Source organism: Acinonyx jubatus, chromosome A3 (genome assembly GCF_027475565.1).
Source record: "Acinonyx jubatus isolate Ajub_Pintada_27869175 chromosome A3, VMU_Ajub_asm_v1.0, whole genome shotgun sequence".
In the NCBI taxonomy this organism is placed as follows: domain Eukaryota; kingdom Metazoa; phylum Chordata; class Mammalia; order Carnivora; family Felidae; genus Acinonyx; species Acinonyx jubatus.
In genome coordinates, this window is record NC_069388.1 from 72,954,362 (window position 1) to 72,977,376 (window position 23,015).

The 23,015-nt window shown below is 37.4% G+C and overlaps 1 long non-coding RNA gene across 1 annotated transcript in view; it reads left to right on the forward strand.

Moving 5' to 3' along the window:
• The window catches only part of LOC106976773 (uncharacterized), a 96,949-nt gene extending 74,331 nt beyond the window's left edge, over window positions 1–22,618 (forward strand). Inside the window, exon 4 of the long non-coding RNA XR_008289319.1 lies at window positions 5,068–22,618. This is a non-coding gene — a long non-coding RNA (uncharacterized LOC106976773). The remainder of the gene's footprint in view (window positions 1–5,067) is intronic.
• Window positions 22,619–23,015: the final 397 nt, after the last annotated feature.

Sequence of the window (23,015 nt, forward strand, 5' to 3'; positions counted from 1 at the left end):
GGCTTAAACTTAACTCGTCAAGTATTAATTGTTAATAATATAGAACCTGTGTTATGAGGTTGTTGTGAGGATGTCACGGGTTATTCATAAAGTGTTTACAACATTATAAACCACAGAAATTCTGGCTATAATCACCCCCATTTTGCAGATAAGAAAAGTAAGACTCAGAGAACCTGAGCAATTTACCAAAACCCACACAATTAATAAATGACCAGTGGAAACCTGAGCTGTGGTTGAGTTAATGTTCTTTCCTTTCTATCAGTCAAGAACTAATCAAGTCTCAGCTCATAACCAACACAGACAGCATGCAATGATCAGATTTTAGGCTAGCAAAAGGAGGTGATTTCACTTGAGCCTTATTTTATGTTTTGACTTCAGTCAAGACCATGCAAATTTCCTTATCAGCTCTAGAATCCCATTGGAAGTACCACGAAGCCCTGACTTAAGTCATGTTGGGAATCTATGAAGCAAAAGCTGAAGATAGGGAAGTTAGAAGAAAGGTGGATGAAGGTTAAATAGGAGTGAGGTAAATTTAGTCCAGTTTGAAGCTGGTACTAGAGGCCCAAAGGGAGCTTCTTTTGGGGGGACTGGTATAGAGAATGATTTTAAAGTGCAGAATAGCAATGGTGAAGGAACCAGGCAAAGCTATGTTAAGAAGACTTTCTCAAGATAAGGTGAGAAATAGGAGAGATTCCAGACCCAGGCATAGGTGTGTATGTGTGTAGTGGAATTTAAGCAGGATTCTCTCCTTAGCTGCCTGCCCCACTCTTTGTACTAGTGCCCTGGGAATGTGAGGAACCCTTCTTGTCCCAAGGGAGGCTAGGCGGAAGGGACAGAGAAGTGATCTGGTCATCTTATGGTTTAGGGATTGGTAAGGGTGAGAAAGAAGGTCTGCAAGTTAATAACACTGTGAAAGTCTTGGCTCTGAGGCATGACAGGTCTACTAATTATTTCCAAATTCCACTGGTTTAGAGATTAAAGGTTCTTGGTTAGTGTTTCTAGTGGCAAGGTGGGGAAGTCTTTGTACAGCTGGTTGTATCCTTCAGAGCTGGTATGAGGCTAGAACAGGATAGAAGATAATATGGGAAGACTTTCAAGATAAGCTGTATACTTCCTTACCCCGTTTCCTGTTTTTCCCCCAGGGACTATCTTCATCAACACCAATCTCCTCCCCACCCCACCTTTTCTCTGTACTTTTAACCTTTTCTCCATGGCACATGCTTTTTTGTGTAGAAGCACATTCAAATCCCTCATTATAATTAAGAATCAAAGAAACAAAACCAACAGAATAACCCCTCATCCTCAGCTCCCTGTTTCCTCTGGTTACTGCTCTTTATTCTTGACTGTTTTCATGGTCATGTACACTTTTCACTTCCTCTCTCCACTGCAACTGCTGCTGCAGAAGCCACACAATTCTCTGCAATCCCAAATCTCATGGCCACTTTTTCTCTTTTTGATGATAATGACTAGGTCTATGTTTGTTTTTCCCTGGTCTATCCTCATTGCCTCACAGCTCATACTTGGCACATAGTAGGTGCTCAATAAATATTTGTTGAATTGAATTCACCTCTCTGTGGTATCTCATACTTTACTCTTCTCTCCTTTCTGTTCTTCATCAGGCTTCTTTCTTGCTTTCCTTCCCACTAGTTCCTTAAGGGTCAGTAGGTCCCAAGGCCTGTCCTTTGGCCCCTACTGTTACCACTCTAGTCTTTCTCTGAATGATCTAATCTAAACTGTCTGCTCTGAGATAATGATTTCAAAATCTATGTCTTGTCCTCAGCCCCTGTACTCCTAACTGCCCACTAGAAATCTCTAAGTGAATGTCTGCCATGTACCTCAAAGTCAACATTTTCTGAGCTGAACTCATGATCTCCCTCCTCAACCTGCCTCTCCTGTGATCCCTTAGCTCTGTGAGTTACACTCACCAGACACCCAATTGTCCAAGAAAGAAACCTGGAGCTGGGTTCATTCCTCATTCTTCCTAATCTCTCACACCTAATAAGTCATGAAATCGTACCAGTTACAACTCCTTAATAACTCTCAGATCCATCTTTTTTTCTCTGACACCACTGCCATCAGCAAAGTCCAGGTCACTGTCATCTCCCTCTCCATTATTGCAGTGGCCTTCTCATTGCTCTCTTTGGCCTCTCGCCTTCCTCAGACTCTGTGTCTCCTCTCTATCCTGCTTGGATAACTTCCTGCCATCCTTCAATGTCACTTGCTTTAGGAAACTTCCCTAAGTCCTCCCTACTCCTGTGCTCTAGGATATGTTGAGTGTTTTTATTATGTATGTTCCAAGCACTTCAAGCATCCTATTATAATTTCCTATTTAATTGCTGAATTATCTAACCCACTAGATTGTAAATGCTGTGTTCTGCACTGTTATATTTTTAGCACCTAGCAAAGAGCCTAGGGTGCATAGTACATAGTAGCACATAGTACATAATAGATACTCAACAAATATTTCTCAAATGAGTCAGTGAAGAGATCCTCTAGACTGAAGAAGCACCACTTTGTACTTCATCTAAAAATAAACAAGATCAGTCGTTTGGCAAATAAATCTATGGTGTGTGTGCAAACCTCCCACTCTCAGTTCATGTGGTTGATGAACCTCAACTATGTAAGTAAAACCTTATTTTCCAAACAAACATATTCAGTGTGAATTGCAGTATCATAACTTTTGGTGCTCATGGCAACAAGCAGCTGCAACAAACAAAATTAGCAAAGAAACAAAGGTAACAAAATCTCATTTATCTACTTGAATCCTTTCTGTGTAACTCAGTAGTCTTAACAGTTCAATAATTCAACTGCAAATTTGTTAAGATTCATTGCTTTCCAAGTCCATCACATGCTTAGGCCTATTTGTCTGTAGAGTGGCCCAGAAAACAAATCTTTTCCACGTTAATTACTCAAAGATTACGAAAGGTAAAATAAGAGTTATGTAATAGAGGGTTTGTTTTCCTTGTGGATTACTTGGTAGCGAGCATGCATACTTTTCCTTGGGAATGCTTACAGTGATGTTATTTTATGAATGGTAGGTTTTCTTCTTGTGACTCTATGAATAATTTCCATTTTCCAATCTCCATCAATTAAGTAGATTTGTCCAAAACCTTCTGTAAATTAATTTTTGGACTATTTACTGCGTACAGGAATGTGAGAATTGCCACAGCAGTAGGAAATGTATTTTAGGTCCTCAGTACCATTGGGAGCATGTGATTCAAACCCTTATGAAGCACATGGGATGGGGTGTGAGGAGGAATTGTAACCAAAACCTTATAGGCAGGGTGCTTTCCTATGAACCATCACTCAGTGAATATTGAATATTTCAATACTAAGCATGAGTTTTTTACAAGCTGCAAAGTTGTTTTCTTCTGGAGTTGCAGTATCTAGAACTATGGTTGTGTTATTATAATGCTTTTATAAAATTTTTTAACACTATAGCATGTATAGAAATCAGTTTTAAGAAGAATTTTATTATTTTCTTTCTCCCTTCTTTCTTTTCATAAGAAATTAATACTTTCATGTTTTTCATCAAAATAATATGAGCACACAGTTTGAAAAGTCAAATAATACTTAAAAGCTTTAGGAAAAATCCAATATTTTCTTTAAAAATTTTTTTTAAAGATTTACATCCAAATTAGTTAGCATATAGTGCAACAATGATTTCAGGAGTAGATTCCTTAGTGCCCCTTACCCATTTAGCCCATCCCCCTTCCCACAACCCCTCCTGTAACCCTCAGTTTGTTCTCCATATTTATGAGTCTCTTCTGTTTTGTCCCCCTCCCTGTTTTTATATTATTTTTGTTTCCCTTCCCTTATGTTCATCTGTTTTGTCTCTTAAATTCTTCATATCAGTGAAGTCATATGATATTGTCTTTCTCTGACCGACTAATTTTGCTTAGCATAATACCCTTCGGTTCTATCCACATACTTGCAAATGGCAAGATTTCATTCTTTTTGATTGCCAAGTAATACTTGCATTGTGTATATGTATGTATATATATGTATGTGTGTGTGTGTGTGTGTGTGTGTGTGTGTGTGTGTGTGTGTGTGTGTATACCACATATTCTTTATCCATTCATCCATCAATGGACATTTGGGCTCTTTCCATACTTTGGCTATTGTTGATAGTGCTGCTATAAACATTGGGGTGCGTGTGTCCTTTCGAAACAGCACACCTGTATCCCTTGGATAAATGCCTAGTACTGCAATTGCTGGGTTGTGGGGTCCAATATTCTCTTAATGTCTCCAGCCTTCATTGCTTCTTATCCATCTGTCTTCCCCTGCCTCCCTCCAATAACTATTTTCACACTCTTCAGCATTTTAATGCAGTATTTACTTCTAATATCAAAATACTATGGAAATACTGCTATTGTTTGATTAAACATTTTTTTAATGTTTGTTTATTTTTGAGAGAGAGAGAGACAGAGTGCGAGTGGGGGAGGGGCAGAGAGAGAGACACACACAGAATCTGAAGCAGGCTCCAGGCTCTGAGCTGTCAGCACAGAGCCTGATGTGGTGCTCAAACCCACCAACCGTGAGATCATGACCTGAACCAAAGTCAGAAACAACTAACTGAACCACCCAGGTGCCCCTGCTATTGTTTGATTTAACATTATTTATATATTATTTATTTTGGCTTTCTTACGGCTCCTATCTCCATTCCATTCCTTCCAAAGTAGTAGAATCACAATTTTTGGTTGAATCAATATTCAGGGATTTATTATAACTGTTATGTATATAATTGGTATATATATCACACATAATTTATACTACATATATAATCACATAGTTATACTGTATATACTATATATATAGTTTATACTGTATATACTATATTATTTAGTCAAATACATGTATATATTTTATATTATATGTAGATTATACTATAAACTATATTACATATACTATATAGCATATACATGCTATATAAGTTTAAACATACTAAAACATAGTATATATGTATGTATATATAGTGTGTATATATGTAGTTTATACTATAATTGCATTTCTTATACAATTTCTAAGTTTTCTTGGAGTTAATTTTTTATATTTTCATTTGCTCAGTTTTTATATTTTTTGAATCCATGGTTGATTCTTGGTAAGTGGCTCTCAATACAGCGTTCCACATGATGAAATCTGTAACATAATCTGTAAGTTCCATTTTATTTGCTTCCTAGAGAAATCCATCCAACCATCTTTCATGTTCTTTTTTCAGTCAGGACTGGTTGCTTTTTAAGCCTGTTACACATCTGGTTACTAGGATTTGTTTTGACACCATCTTGTGAATTCCTTCTCAAGAAATTGTTTCTCTACTGTGTTGAATCTTCCTTTTTCTTGGTTTATTGCATCATTTTAGTGGAGCACATTTCTCAGGAGCTTCCAGAGAAAGGGTGCTTAAGAGTTTGCATGAGACTTTGTCTGGAAATGGTTTTATTTTAACCTCATGTAGTTTGATGCTGAAATTTTTTTTTCCAGAATTTGTCTTTTTTTAAAGTTAGAACCTTTCTTCAAATATCTGGTAATTCTTGGCTATTATTCTTCATTTTTATTTACATGGTTTCTGTGGACCAGCTTGTTCATTCTTTCTTTCTTTCTTTCTTTCTTTCTTTCTTTCTTTCTTTCTTTCTTTCTTTCTTTCTTCCTCCTTTCTCCTTTCCTTTCCCCTTTCCTTTCCCTTCCCTTCCTTTCCCTTTCCTCTCTCTCTTTCTCTCCTTCTTTCTTTCCAATGTATTCATTATTCTAGTGTATTAATTTATTGACAATTAAAATTTGTTTAAAAAAAACAGACTTGTTTGAAGGAGAGGAAAAAGACCTGGATCACATAAATTTACAGCTATATTAAAATTAAAAAAAAAGTTTTATACACACATGCACAGTCACACAAATTCATACATAAATATATACAGAAACATTTATATACACTTGTAAATGTGTATAGGTGTATCTATATAATATTTTTCACATATAGTGAAATGCAAGATCTTAAATGAACAATTGATGAGTTATGACATATGTATGTGCCTGTATAACCAACCCCTTAATTAAGAAATAGAATATACCTATGACCCCAGAAGTAAGCTTCAGTTTGGAAGCTTTTGAAAAAAAGCTGGAAGATAATTTTAACTAAATGTATTTAGATTAATCAATCTTCTTTTTTAAAAAAATTTATTTTTAACGTTTATTTATTTTTGAGACAGAGAGAGACAGAGCATGAACGGGGGAGGGTCAGAGAGAGGGAGACACAGAATCTGAAACAGGCTCCAGGCTCTGAGCTGTCAGCACAGAGCCCGACATGGGGCTCGAACTCACGGACCGCGAGATCATGACCTGAGCCAAAGTAGGCTGCTTAACCGACTGAGCCACCCAGGCACCCCTCAATCTTCTTTTTTAAAAAACAGTATTAACACAGATATATAAAGCTGTTTTAAAAACATTATTAACTAAAGAGGGCACTTGTGATGAGCACTGGGTATTGTATGTAAGTGATGAATCCTACTCCTGCAACCAATATTGATTGCACTGTATGTTAACTAAAATTAAAAAAATTAATAAATTCTACAACTGAAGAAACTTTAAATACTGTATAGAAGAGATAAGACATTATGTTTTATTTAGATATTATTTTTTCTTCCTACCTTAAAGTTTCCATAAAAGATTATCAAATTTACTAACTGATTTTGTATTGATTGTATTCTATTAATATTGTATCCACTTATTCTCAAATTTCTGTCATCTTTTTTGTATTCATTAATTTTGAGGGAAGGGGGTTGATCATTTTTAATATAGTGATTCAACAATTCTATACATTACTCAGTGCTCATCAAGAGAAGTGTACTTTTAATCCATTCACCTATTTCACCATCCCCCCCTCCACCTCCCCTCTGGACCATCTCTACAGTTCTCTATAGTTAAGAATCTGTTTTTTTTTTTTTTTTGCCTTTGTTCATTTGTTTTGTTTCTTAAATATGGGCGAGATAATATTATATTTGTCTTTCTCTAGTTGACCTATTTCACTTAGCGTTATACCCTGTAGACCCATCCATGTTGCAAATGGCAAGATTTTATTTTTTTATGACTAATATTCCATTGTGTATATGTATGTGTGTGTGTATATATATAATCTTTCTTTATCCATTCATCTATTGGTGGACACTTGAGTTGCTTCTATATTTTGGCTATTGTAAATAATGTTGCAATAAACATGGGGGTGCATGTATTTTTTCAAATCATTGTTTTCCTATTCTTTGGGTAAATACTCAGTGGTGGGGTTACTGAATCATATGGTCATTCTATTTCTAATTTTTTGAGGAACTTCCATACTGTTTTCCATAATGGTTGCACCAGTTTTCATTCCCACCCAGAGTGCACGAATGTTCCTTTTCTTTTACATCTTCGCCAACACTTATTGTTTCTGTGTTTTTAATTTTAGCCGTTCTGACAGGTGTGAGGTGATATCTCATTGTGGTTTTGATTTGCATTTCCCTGATGATGAATGACGTTGAACATCTTTTCATGTGTCTGTTGACCATTTGTATGTCTTCTTTGGAGAAATGTCTGATCATGTCTTCTGCCCATTTTTAATGGGATTTTTTTTTTTTGAGTGTTGAGTTGTATAAGTTCTTTATATATTTTGGAATTTAACCCCTCCATTTTTTTTGCATAATTATTGTTGGTGCAGGATGTTGTTGATGCTTTGTTTTAGGTCTGCACTAATTTGAGATATTTTTCTTTCTTATTTGAAAGAGAAAAGTTAATTTGGGTAGATACTGCACTTGTGGTTAGAATTTCATTTCTCTTGGAGAGGGAGTTCAAGAGATCTGATTTGTTTTTCTTACTATATATACTTTGTCTCACATAATTATGTTAATTGTCCTTTGAGATAGAATTATTATACCCATTCTAAATGAGTACAACAGAGTAAATGAAACCAAAGTCATATATCTAAGACTAGTGCCACTTGGATTTAACTCAAGTCTTTTCAACTCTCTGACCTTTGCTTTTCCAATTGGAAAATTTGGAATTGTTGTCCAAAATGTCAATGGTGCTAAGATTGAGAAATCATGGCTTAGATGATTTAGGAAGTTTAGGGCAGTTACTTTCTTTAGGTGAATAATATTTCCAAAATTACGTATGTCACGCATATTCCTATTAGAGATTCATTTTGAAGTCTTCCTTTTTTATTTTCTCCAGCAACTGTCCAAAATTACATCTGACATTTTTTTTTTGATAGAATACAAAATATGGTATTAGTTCTCTTTTACAGTTGCAGGTATTTACTCTGGCACTTAAAACAAGGCTTTCACTTGAGGCATTTCCATTAGTACATTATTTATAAATCTTAACTATCACTACTTTTTTCTCTTTATTCAAGAGACTTCATAAATTGGTGAATAAAGAAAGTGATTACATTTATAAAACTAACACAATAGACCTTTATCTTAACTTGGGTCTTTTTTAGGTAAATGCTTTTGGATGAAAAATATATTCTCAGCAAAGTCTTTTTAAGACTTGACTATTTTAAAGGGATCCTCAGCATGAACACACCACAACATTTGCTCAAGAAATGATTTAGCATGTATGCTGAAAACTTTCAAGTTGAGAAACTGAACTAGACCAACTTTTCATTCCCTCTGGTTGAATTGCAAGTACTAATAAACACTATAGTATGAAAAAATGAAGCTATTTTGGGTTAGGGTGTTGGTTTGTAGTCTTGGTGAAAGTTTTATTAATTATTATTATTATTAGTAGTAGTACTTAGGGTTTAAACTAAGATAAAAAAGGAAGTAGGAGAGTTGATGCTTTGCTCTGAAGCTTTAAAAAGAGAAAAGGGAGGATTTGTGTCCAGTCGGTACTTGCTGATTAGTGCATCTTAAACTCCAACCAGGCAGATGACTTCCAGACTTCCTGAAAAGAAGTGGAGTCTCCATAACCTTCTCATCTTTCCTATGCACGTGGCCTTTAGAACATGGGGGTGCATTTTATTATTATTTAAATCAAGTGTTTAATGACTACATAGTGTGCTAGATGTGGGGAATACAGAGAATTATAAGATGTAGTCTTTGCATTTAAAGAATGCATACATTAAAATATTAGCTGCTTTCCAAATTAGAACCCAATAACTGCAGAAAGGATGAGACAGGCAGCTCCTGGTACCAAAATTCCCTTTCATTTCTCATGTAACCTGTCCTGCCTTGAACTGACTGTGGGGCAAAGTCTGTTCCAGGGATGTGCTGGGCATGACCCTCTTGCTTCTAGTGTGCTGGAAGCACACCCTGGCTCTTGGATATCCACATGGACACTGGGGTTTTGTGTCTGTGGCTAAGTTTCCTTGGCTTGGTGAATGATGCAGGCCACCTTTTCTGGATTACTGACCTCTTTGCTTTGCCTATCTCTTCCCACTGCAGCCTGGCTTAATTATGTTCCTTAGCTGCTTCTGGGTGGTGATAGCCTAAATTGGGCCCATAGCACCCCAACCAGTGCTGAGCAGCTGACACTTCTGATACTCCTTTCTCCCACCATGGTCATGCTTATTGTCCTGCCAGGGCAGATATCAGACTTCATGGGGGAGGTTGAACTTCAAATGAACCTTGTGAAAAACAGAGCTTTGAAAAAAATCATCTGAACGGGGCATGTACACTGGAGTAAAGATGGGGAGACTTCATGGAAGTTTTGCAATAGCCTGAGATCAGGGGATAATTTCCAAGTTGGTGGTGGTAAGAAAAGACATTGATGGTAAAGATGTTACTAAGAAAGAATTATCCTGACTAGGTGGAAGGAGAAAAGGAGAAGGAGTCTTTGAATTGTTGGAAATGCTAGATGTAAAAATTAAAAATTTTGCTCTAAAGGTAAAACTGACCACCTGGGGGAAAACATGAGAGACTTTTAATGGATCATCCCTCACTAGAGTGACCAAATGTCCCAATTTGCCTAGCACTGAGAAGGTTCTTTAGGAATGGGAAATTGGATTTCAAAACTAGATTGGTCTTTGGCAAACCAGGATGAGTTGGTCACCCTATCCCCAACCAGTGCCAGCATCACAGTGTGTGGTGTTGAATAATAGCATTTACCTTTTTTTTTTTTTTTTGATGTGGGTGCTTTTTACATTCAAAGTCAACTTTGTGTAGGTCGTCTTGGACAGGAATTTCAAACAGACATTGAGAATTTAATCAAAAAGGTTGAGATTTTATAAATGGGGAAGATGGCCACATATGAGAGGCAGGTGCCTTTGGGAGTATGACAACCTTCATGCTTCCATTTAGATGAGAGGCAAATTTAAAAAGTAAAATCTTTTCTTTCAATGTACTTTCATTTTTCTTCCACCAGCCCTTAACTCCTGCCCCTCTCCTCCGCCACTCCCTTGCCCAAATCAGAGTTCGATTTGTATGGTGTAAGATGTTTTGCTCTTTCCTTTATGATTTCTTTCCTTATGCTGGATAATTGAATACTTACTGAAATAGCTCAAAGCAGGAATCAGAGGGACAAAGGGAGGACAAAAATAGGAAGAAAAAAGAACTCTGAGAGTGAACAAATTGGTTGCTGACTGCTACACTAGCTTGACACTGCAATACCCGAGGGCAAGTAATCTCTCTGCTGTGAGATGCAGATGAAGAGCTGAGGAAGAGCTCAAAGGACTTTGAGCAACCATAATAGATGCTGCACATTCATATACTGATGCTTATGTATTTATGAGAGGGCCGTGGCTCAGAATGCCATCCAGAACTAATTGACCTTTAACATAGATGTTGTTTCAACAAACTTGTTTGGCTTCCCAGTCATCTGCGTGCTGGAAGCAATAAACCCAAAGTTTGCTTCTTGGGGCTGACATGTGAACATCAGTGCAAAGTGAATCCTGAATTTTCATATATGGAAAGATGTAGAAATAAAAATAGAAACATTTGCGAAAGTAACCAAGAAAGTATAGTGGCCTGCTGAATGTAGGGGCAAATAATCCTATGCATCTGTCATTGTTTTATTACTGAGTTTAAAGATGACCCTAAATCATCAAGACAAAGTCCAATACATTTAGCATAACTTGTTTGAGACCCAAGAGAACTACTTAACATCTTAGAGTTTCTACCAAACTTTTACATTGGTAAGTCTTCAGTTATCTGAAAAATTGACTTCTGTGGAATACTTTATTACTCCAGGAACTAATAATAAAGGAAATGTTAGTGCATGTTTAAAAAAAACAAAATGGAGGAACCTAAGCAAGATTTAGGACTCTATGCTAGAATACCAGGCACCCGGCATTTGTGAGGAAATTAACTTGCAATCTTCCTATTCAGCTGGGGCTGCACAATGGATGCCAACTGCTGGACAAAGCTGGATCTTGCAGACATTCTGTTGCCCCGACTGCCTGCCGGCAGAGAGCCATCACAAGCTTCAGTGCAGCCCCGAGGGGCGCATATATTAAAGAAAAAACAAGAGCCTTGCTCCAAAATGGCTTATTTAAAATGCAAAGGGTAACAAGAGAGTTACATTCGGGGAAAGCCCAGCTCTCAGAAACAGGAAAGTAATACCAAATCTTGGTTAAAGTTGCTTGCTCTTGAACTAATTAACTAGGGATTGAATTCAGCATGAGAAGTCAGAATGTGGGTTAAAAGTGAAGGAAAATGTTATTTTTCCTCTTAGGTACCAGCCTGGCATTTCAGAATGTAGTAGCAGGCAGCACATGATGAAATCCCAAAATTGTGAAAAACACCATGGCTAATTGAAAAGGGGTTCCAGAGATATAATTTGGTCCAGATGCATGATAAAAAGCATTTTTATCTTCTTTGGTGGTAACCTCTTTGTAATAAGATATGGGCACATTTGTCATTAAAGAAAAAAAGAGAGAAATGAATAATACAGGATCCAGTGGAACAACAAATATGTTCTCACCACTTATGAAATACTATTCCTACCTAGCATTGATCTGCTATTGTTTTCTTTCAAATTTATTTTCTTATTTTTCTAACATGGGAGATTTGTGAGAAAATCATACATAAAAGAAGGAAGCCAAGATCTTTTGCTTTTATTTTACTTGCAAACCTTTAAGGAAAGAGTAGAACCTTTTTATAAAGTCATACTACCCATTGATGGCATCCCTCACTGGATAGCACCCTTGACAGAACATGTCTGCATATAACAAAATCTTCTTAACAGGCCTGTTCTAGATTCAAAATTTCATGCCTAATTAGCTGTGTAAACAAATTTGGAATTTAGGGAATTTTCTATGTCACACAGGAGTGAAGGTTTATTACTTATTTTGTAAGTGGGTCCTCCCCAAATTTGATAGTATAGACTCTCTGAAATCCATGCTATCCCCTATGGTATTCCCTTTGACTCTTAAATTGTGTATTCTGTGTTAATTTGGCTGCCGCTTCTGTATTCAGAAGTGCTCACAGTCAGAACCAACCAGTGGACTGTCTCAGGGAGAGAGTTATACTGCCCACAAAGTGCAGGGCACATTTCAGCAGAGGGCACTCAGCCCTTTGGGTCCTGCCCTGCCAAAGCCCAAGAGTTATGTAAGGTTCCCATGCCCAGATCTCTGCCAAATTCGGGAATTCTGTGAATTTCTCATTAGCTCATTGCAGAATGAAAGGAGAGGCAGGTAGAGACCATGCCAAATCAGGGGTCAGTAGAGAAATGTGATAATTGGATGTGGCCATCTATTGACAGACAGCACCCACCTCAGCATCAGCTGGTCAGGAATCCACAGAAAATCCAGGGGGCACATGGTACAGGTCACCCAGAGGTGGCTTTATCTTCTTTGACTGACACTTAAATGGCAAAGCTCATTTGATGCTGTTCCAGGCTCACTGCTGGGTATTTCTGACCATGTGTTTTAATTAATGTTTTTATTGTACTTGGGCCCAGAGGCTGTTTCAACAGACCAGCATATATTTAGAAGTCTCTGAATAAATAAATGTAAAGCAAGGAAAAACGGACTCTGCTGGAATGATGCAAGCGATTGTTTCTGAAAAGATAGATGAAAGTTTCAGACTCTACAGCTTGAAACGAACCCCTCTGCAGTATCATGGCATGTCACCTAAACACCCACTTTGCGTGTAACAGTATGAATTCAGGATCTTATCCAACGTCTGGCTTTAGAAGTCTGTCCTCTGGGTCTTGAGGCAATTGGGGAAACAGTAGAATTGATTGTGTCAGTTTTGACTTTAAAAAGTTAGCAAAGAAATAGTAGGGATGTTGGGCTGGCAGTGGCAGCAAATTTCTGAGGCAACATTTATTTGGACCAGTGTAGATTTCTTCCCACTGGTGGAGGAAGGAACTAGTTAAAACAGGGTAGTTCCTTTGTCTCCCCTTATTGTTTGCTCTTGAATTTTTGCTGTCCTTTAAAAAAAATTTTTTTTTAACCTTTTTTCACCCTCAAGATACAGAGCATGAGTGGGGGAGGGGCAGAGAGAGAGGGAGACACCGAATCCAAAGCAGGCTCCAGGGTCTGAGCTGTCAGCACAGAGCCCAACGTGGGCCTCAAACTCACGGACAGTGAGATCATGACCTGAACTGAAGTCAGATGCTTAGCCAAATGAGCCACCCAGGTGCCCCTGCTCTTCTTTTTAAAAGGAGCTTTTATTTCTTTGCCATGCATTTTATGTCAGTAGCACTTTAATTCACTTTAGTCCATCTTTACTGGGAGAGGATTTAATTCACTTTAGCCGATCTTTACTGAGCACCTCTTCATTCAAGGCAGGAGCCAGACTTTGTAGGGGAGTGAAATGTTTACAAGGTAAAGAAAATGTATTTATATGATACATCTTGCTTCTGAATATGTGCTAAATTTGGAGTAGATAAAAGCATCTTCCTTTTCTTGTCAGGATCCATTATAAGTTAAATTCTCCAGTTGTAGTATTTTGGGGGGGCCCAGAGAACTCATGAAAGTTAATCAAGAGCTATAAGCCTGGAGTATTAGCAAATTGCCTGGTGATAGTAACCAGGTCTGGTCCTGGGCAGAAAGGTAAGGTTCTGCAGTCTGTCTGGTTATGTGCCATCATTTTTCGCTTTTCTCTTCCTACGGTGGCACCCACTTTCCTCCCTTTTGTCCATCTTGAGGGTTCCAAATTTTTCAAGATGCTCTCAATTAGTGGTTCTTGGCTCTGGTTGCAAACAGCATTGAAAAAATACTGATGGCTGGGCCTCACACCCAGAGCAATGAAAAACACTGCAGTGATTCTATTGTGCAGCCAGAGTTGAAAATAGTGCCCTTTGCCCACTGTCAGTGATTTTCCTCCATGTGCAATTTGGCAAACTCGCCCTCAAGAAAGTACTTGTTTAAATTACCCTAGTTCCTTGATTTCAGGACCTAGACAGACTCCCCTAGGCAACCACCTATTCTAGGTAATTGCAGTCAACCTACATGTCCTCCTCACTCCCTGTTTACATTTTTTAGATGGAGTTAATTTTCTTCTTTCTCTTACTCCATTCTCTTCTTTATTTCCTCTTTGTTTACTATTCTTTTCACACCCCTTTCCTTTCCCTGACCCTAACTATAGGTTTTCTGAGTACTTGAAGAGTATATGTTTCATACTTGGCTTTGTCAATAGACATGACATGTAAAGTTCTTACATATACCATAGATTTAATAACAGCTTTTTTACTAAAAAAGAAAAGAGGGCAAGAAAAAGTATCACCACATTAAAAGCATACCTTAATTATAGGGGATAACATGCTTTCGGAAATATTAAACTGTGAAAATCATGTAAATCATAGAACAAAGAGAATATGGTTTTTAGCACTATATTGTGTGGGAGCAAAAATTTACCTGTACTTTTTTGAGGGCTATTTGCATTGTGAAAGAGGGACTTTTTAAGTGAAAATATTGCAAATGTTCCCTTTTTTAATGATACATTTTCAAATGGGATTGTGGGCTAGATAAGGGTTTCTCAATCTCAGTATTATTGACAATTTGGACTAGATAGTTCTTTGTTGTGTGTGTGTGGGGCGGGGGCTGCGCTGTGGATTGCTAGATGTTTAGCAGCATCTCTCGCCTCTCCCCACTAGATGCCAATAGTATCCTCGCCTTTCAAAAGTTGTTATAACCAAAATGTCTCCAAACACTGCCAAGTATCCTCTAGGCAGGGGACACAATCATCCCCATTTAAGAACCATTCGGCTAGTGAAAAAGATACTCTGAGAGCGGCAGCTTGTATCAGTTAGTGTTCAGTTGCAGAGAACAGACCCCACTCTAGCTAGCTTAAGCCGAAATGTATTAATGACAGGGTATTCAATGTTCTACAGAACTGGTCTGCGGGCTGAAGAAACAGACTCTAGGCTGGTGAGCTTCCAGAAATGAATCCCAAAGCCACACCACAACTGAGCCATCAAAGGACTGCTGTGCTTGCCTTGATCTGGACGCTGCCTGTCAAATGGAGAAGTGGTGCTCAGGAAGCCACTTCTGCTAAACTAGGGAGTTAGCACTCCATCTGCAGCAACAGAATGATGCCTCATGTCCAGCCTCTCTCTTGTGTCACTCAGTCTTGATTTGCATTCTGAAAGGGAATCTGACGATGGAGCCTACATCGTACCCGGACCCTAGTTACAAGGAAGCATGGAAAAAAGCAGTTTTTTGTTCACCAGCCTCTGTAATACAAAGGAAGGTTTTCCAGAAGAAAGCTAGAGTAGATGCTGAAGGAGCTCATCTCTCAGGTTCTTCTTAGTGATCCTTAACTCCTACCACTAGGCAACCACCTATTCCAGGTAATTGGATTGGCCCTGGTGTCCTTTTCACTCCTTATTTAGATTTTTAAATTTTATTTATTTATTTTTTTAAAGTTTTTAAAACATTTTATTTATGTAATCTCTACACCTAACATGGGGATCAAACTCACGACCCCAAGATCAAGAGTCGCATGCTTTCCAACTGAGCCAGCCAGGTGCCCCTTAATTTACATTTTTTAGATTGATTCAATTTTCTTTGTTTTACTCCATTCTCCTCCCTATTTTCTCTTTGATTACCATTCTTTTCACAACTCTTCCCTTTCCCTTACCCTAACTATAGGCTTTCTGAGGACTTAAAGAGTACATATTTCATACTTGGCTTTGTCAATTGACTTGGCTTTGTACAAAACCTTTGCTGATGGAGTGTGAGCTGAAGCCTAGGATACTCAACTAATATCACCACTCAAGATGCTATGAGAATAGATATTTTGGGGCAAAGCTTGTATCTTTGAATCATAGAAGGATAGAGCACCAATGAACATAAGCAATCACATTGTCTGATTTGAATTAAATGTTGATCAGTAGCCTTAAGTCCAAGAGGGTAAGAATGAAGCTCTACTTTCTGTCTCTGGATTATAATCTTTTCCAATTTAGAAAAAGGTGACTCCTCATGGCTAGGCATATGAGGAGCAATCATAAATGATTGCTTGCCAAATATCACATATTTTTCTTCTAGTTTGTTGCTAAAAATATCCCAATTATGAATTGGTTTAAGATATGGGACTTTGACCCAAAGGTAAAATGAAGTCGATATTCTTGGGAGAAGTAAAGACATGAGTCATTTACTCTTTAGTATAGGGTTGCTACATTAAATATAGGACAGCCAGTTAAATTTGAATTTCAAATAAACAATGGTTAATTTTAGTGTAAGTATGTTCCAAATGTTGCATAGGATATAATTGTACTAAAAATTATTTGTTATTTATCTGAAATTAAAATTTAACTGGATGTCCTTTATTTTTATTTACTCAGTCTCATGTGAATGAGCTGTTCAAGTTATTTTTTGAGAGGTACAGGAGATGAAGAAAACATGAGGGTAATGGACTCCTGAGAGGAATAAAAATGGCCAAATTAGGCTATATACCAGAGGAAGAGGGGCAACTGAAAACAATCAGGCACTAAAACTGGTCCTGGTTGTCACTGACCATTCCCTAGACATGCAAATGAAGGCCTTACATCAAGATAAAGCTTTACTTCTCTGCAAATGTAGTCTCTATCTTAAAGCATTTGGATCTGGTCCCAGTGCAGCATTCGTTGCCCCAGCCCGACAAGCCAAGCTTCGAGGTAAGTGGAAGAGATGAGCCGCACAGGCACTGGATACCTTGGAGCCTTGTAATCTTGCTTGCACAACCTCCAGATTGCATGGTCCTTGGCTTCAGTGCAGCTGGGCACAATTTCAATGCACATCTATGGAGACCATGTCACAACAACAAAACAAACCAACGTAGCTGCAAGTTACATTAACGGCTTGAAAAAACAAGTCAACAGACTTGAAGACTGCTCTGGGAGCCCCTCCCAGGGAGTTAGTCTTTGGCAGAAAGGGAGTTACTGTGTCTCCTTTTTGACATTTTTTCAGTAAGATGATTCTATATGATCTTCAGCTTGTCCCTTTCAAGGAGTTTTTGTTTGTTTTTCGGAGGTAACCTTTATTTGCTTTATTGTTGATGAGCATTAGATCTTCCTGGGTGCAGAGTGTCCCGTACTGCATAGAAATTTCTTGTCCTAAGAGATGGTTTCCCTACTACAGATGTCACACCCATGCAATGGTACATCCCTTCCTTACACTGCTATTGGTCATAAATACATTGAGCCAGATTTTCCAAATATTCTGATACTTCAGTCACTGCCTGGTTGCAAATTGGTGGACAGGAGGAGTTTATACACCTTGCAGCAGTATCTCATATGACAATTCTGAAGTAATTTGTTGGATACAACTTGCTCCTTGCTCCTTGCTCCTTACAGAAAGTACATGGGTATATGTAAAATAAGGCTGGTAGCACCTTCCTCATTACTCAGCTAAGAACAAATTGGCTTCTTAATGTTAGTGGATCAGGCCCAGGACTATATGTGGATTGGAGTCTTGCCAAAATCAGGAACCTCCTGTGCTCATACAGTTATTATTTCTGATTTTTATGGAAGTTTTGATTTATGTGCCACTAACATCAGGGTGTGTGGGTGAATACACTGTGAGGAAGCTGGTGAAGAGAAGGAAAAATTAAGCATTTTTGAAGGAGTATTCTTAGTTGTTCGATGTGAGTTCTTTAAAAACAAATGTAAGGTATGCTTTACTTTGCATTTTGAATTTTTTTAATCTGGTTTGCATATAACCTTGGACTATTGTATGTTACCTCAAAAAATTCAGCCTGAGACATACAGTGCATTATAACAACTCTAAGTTTTGCCTTGTATAGTAATTGTAAGCTTCTTTTTGTAAGAGAACAACAACAACAAAAACAGTAAAACCATTCTAATTTTCCTTATTTTTCCTTGGTTGTCTTTTTTTTTTTTTTTTTTTTTTTATTTTAACCAAGCCTCTTCTGACTCATTTCCTGGGCTATCCCAATTTGTGTATGTTTCCAGAATTTGGTTTTTATTGTTTTTTCATTTTCACTCTTTTCTCCAGTTCTTCCGTTTCCTGTTATTCATTCCCCAAGTCCCATTCCCATATACCCTCCCTTTTCTGGATCACCCCTTCCTATTTATCTAGATCTTTGTGGAGAGATACAGCTTTCTTTGCTCTTTCATCACAGAACTTACATAAAGTTCTGCTCCACGTCCCCTGAAAGTGTGTGGAACAGTTTGCCCTTGCTTCAGGAACATATCAGTGAGAGGCACAGAAGGACTTGGAGTTGTGAACATGAACGGGAGTGGGTTATGATTTCTCTTAGGTCCATTCCACTCTTAGGATTCCATGATTCCTGGAGAGATACTCCCCGGACTGGTGTATCAGGTATACTCTTTTTGTGAATTTAGCTTCTTCAACTTAAATGTAGTTTGAAGTTAAGTTATGCTAAGCTGAAAAACAAAAAGATTTTCAAGACATAAACAATTTGGCTGTTTTCAGAGAGGCCAAAAAAAAATCAATATTGTCAGATAGTCCTCATATTATCTAAGAGGCGATTAATTCACAAAGCAGAGTAACTGTGGAAGGATGAGCTCCTAATGCAGTTAACAGGTCTTTCTCTGTCGTACCTTGGCTCTCCTAACTTTTGGTAATTTTAAAGTGCAGTTGGAAAAGCACCACTGCTTTATTTTGTTAAAAATTTTTTTTAATGTTTATTTATTTTTGAGAGAGAGAGTGCAAGCAGGGGAGGGGCAGAGAGAGAGAGGGAGACACAGAATCTGAAGCAGGCTCCAGGCTCTGAACTGTCAGCACAGAGCGGACGTGGGGCTCGAACCCATGAACTGTGAGATCATAGACTTGAAACGACGTCAGATGCTTAACCAACTGAACCACCCAGGCACCCCTCGTTTTGGTTTTTGATACTAAAAACAATGGGAAGCCATTGCTTTGGGGGGAGAATGAGAGAGGTGGTCAGACTTACATGTCAAAAATATTTATTTAGATAGTGTAATAAGCATCCTATGAATTACTAGAGGACCTCAAATATTTAAAACTGACACATATTTTCTTTTTTAAAAAATTAATTTTTGTCAGGACACTTAACATGAGATCTATATACTTAAAAAATTTTAAGTGTACCATACATTACTGTTGGATATGGACACAATCTTGTACAGCAGATATCTAGAGCTTATTCATCTTACCTAACTGAAGTTTTATGTTTGTTCATTAATAACTCCTCATATCTCCTTTCCCCTCCCCATGGTACCTACCATTCTAGTCTTTGATTTCATGAATTTGACCAATTTATATATCTCATATAAGTAGAATCATGTAGTATTTATCTTTCTGTGTCTGGCTTATTTACTTAGCATCATGTCCTTAAGCTCTATCTATGTTGTCAAATACTGCAGAATTTCTTTTTTTTTTTCCCTTAAGACTGAAGAGTACTCTATTATATGTATATTCCACATTTAAAAATCCATTTATTGTCAATGGACATTTAGATTGTTTCTGTCTCTTAGCTATTGTGAATAGTGCTGCAATAAATATGGGAGTGATAATACCTCTTTGAGATTTTGATTTTAAGTTTTTGGATATAAATTTAGAAGTGGTATTATTGAATCATATGGTAGTTCTACTTTTAATTTTTTGAGGAACTTCCATTATATTTTCCATAGAAGCTACACTATTTTGCATTCCCACCAACAGTGTTACAAGGTTCCAATTTCTATGCATCCTTTCCAACACTTGTTTCATTTGCTTGTTTCTTTTTTCATAGCAGTGATTCTAACAGTATCAGATGATATCTCATTATGGTTTTGATTTGCATTTCCCTGATGATTAATGATGATGAAATTTTTTTCCATATACCTGTTGGCTATTAGTATGTCTTCTTTGAAGACGTTTTTTTAAAAAAATTTTAATGTTTATTTATTTTTGAGAGAGAGAGATCAAACTGCGAGATCACGGCCTGAATCAAAGTTGGAAGCTTAACAGACTGAGCCACCAGGTGCTCCTAAAGAAGTTTTTATTCAAGTCTTTAGCCCATTTTTGAAATCAGATTATTAGTTTTTTTGTTAATGAATTGTAGGAGTTCTTTATATACTTTAGATATTAATTCCATATCAGATACATGATTTGTGAATATTTTCTCCCATTCTATAGGTTGCCTTTTCACTCTATTGATTATTTCCTTTGCTGTGTAGAAGGTTTTTAGTTTGATGGGATTAAGTCCACTTGTTTATTTTTGTTTTTGTTGCCTGTTGCCTGAAATAATTGTCAATACCAATATCATGAAGGTTTTCTTCTTGGATTTTTACAATTAAAAAGTTTTTTAAAAAGTTAATTTATTTTGAGAGAGAGAGAGAGAGAATTATTGGGGGGGGCAGAGAGAGAGAGGGAGAGAGAGAATCCCAGACAGGCTCCACACTGTCAGTGTAGAGCCCAACTCAGGGCTTAAGGTCATGTGAGATCATGACCTAAGCTGAAATCAAGAGTCAGATGCTCAACTGAGCTACCCAGGTGCTCTGAGTTTTACAATTTTAAGTCTTATGTTTAAGTTGATTAAAAAAAAAACAAAAAACTTTTTTTAAGTTTATTTATTTTGAGAGAGAAACAGAGCCCATGAGTGGGGGATGGGCAGAGAGAGAGGGAGAGAGAGAGAATCCCAAGCAGGCTCTGCACTGTCAGTGCACACAGCCTGATGTGGGACTCGAACCCATGAACTGTGAGATCATGACCTAAGCTGAAGTAAAGAGCCAGACATCTAACTGACTGAGCCACCCTGGCGCCCCAAGTTGATTTTTAAAAAATGTTTATTTATTTTGGAGATTGAGAGACAGCATGCAAGCAGGGGAGGGGCAGAGAGAAAGAAGGGGACAGAGGATCTGAAGTGGTCTCTTCACTGACAGCAGCTAGCCCGCTGTGGGGCTCGAACTCATGACCCATGAGATCAAGTCTGACAAAGTTGGATGCTCAACTGACTGAGCCACTGGGTGCCTGAGTTGATTTTTGTTTATGGTATGAGTCCAATTTTATTATTTTGCATTGGGTATCCAGTTTTCTCAGCACCATTTGTTGAAGAGACTATCCTTTTCACATTGTGTATTCTTGGCACCCTTATCAAAGATCAACTGGCTGTATGTATGTGAATTTATGTCTGGGCTCTATTCTGTTTCATTGGTCTATATAGCTGTCTATACTCTAGTACCATAGTGTTTTGATTACTGTAGCTTCATAGTATATTTTGAAATCAGAAAATGTGATGCTTCCAGCTTTGTTCTTCTTTCTCAGGATTTATTTGGCTATTTGTGGTCTTGTGTGATTCCATGTGAATTGTAGAATTGTTTTTTTCTATTTCTATAAAAAATGTCTTATGGGTTTTGATAGGATTTGCACTGAATCTGTAGCTCACTTTGGGTGGTACAGACATTTTAACAATATTGAGTCTTCTAATCCATGAACACAGATGTCTTCCCATTTGTGTTGTTTGATTTCTTTCATTGATGTTTTGTAGTTTTCAGTATATAAATCTTTCACCTTGTTAGTTAAGTTACTTTGGTATCTTTATCCACAAAAATGTGGTCAAGACAGCCCAGAGTGAAAACTGTAACACCAAAAAGTGGGACAAAATTATTTTGGACTTGTTTTTGTATTCTTAGGTATATCTTATCAGCATTTAATATGAGGTTCTGTTCATCATAGGTGTGCTTCGTGTTCATTCTTTTCAAATGAAATTTTTACTTTACCTTATTTGAAAAGTGAGTGAAAAACTGACTGTTGGGGTCCATATACTACTTGGAAAGGAAGAGCTAACAAAAGGTTGATCTTTCACATTTAGGTCAGTAAATAACCCTTTTATTTATTTCTGCCTGCACATAATATGGATACTTGTTTGGGACTGCTATTACATATTGCAGTCACTTAATAAATTATATTGAACTAAATTACTTGACTAAATTATTTTGTGAGTTGGTAGTAAACTTAATTTCTAACTTATGACAGTGATTTATAATTTGACATTTTAGAGAATTCCAAACATCTTAAAAATATGAGAAGCCATTGCTTATCTTGATCATTTAAAAAGAAATTCAGATTCTGTTTCAAAAAGGGCTCACGTGAGGTTATAGTTAATTTCCCATTGGTAAAATGTGTAGTAACTATTGGAATTTTTCATTTACCCTTAAAGGAAAGTAATCCCATTTATAATCTGCATGGGTTGTTCCCAAACCAAGCATAATTTCCACTGATATGTTATGAACACTAACAGGAAAAAATGATGAATGATGACCAAAAGATACAGATACTAAATGTTTCATTAAAAAAGCAGTCTTCTGGGGGCGCCTGGGTGGCACAGTCAGTTAAGCGTCCGACTTCAGCCAGGTCACGATCTCGCGGTCCGTGAGTTCGAGCCCCGCGTCAGGCTCTGGGCTGATGGCTCGGAGCCTGGAGCCTGGAGCCTGTCTCCGATTCTGTGTCTCCCTCTCTCTCTGCCCCTCCCACTTTCATGCTCTGTCTCTCTCTGTCCCAAAAATAAAAAATAAAAACGTTGAAAAAAAAAAAAGCAGTCTTCTGGAGTAAAACTTAAAGTTCTTAAAAATATTAAAATAAATGAATAACAATAGTTCTTAAACTGGATGAAATCTTACATTAATTTGTTATAAAAATTGTCTAGTGAAATGAAATATGGAAAGGGCATCTTGAGAATTGTGAAGATGTTGAATTATTC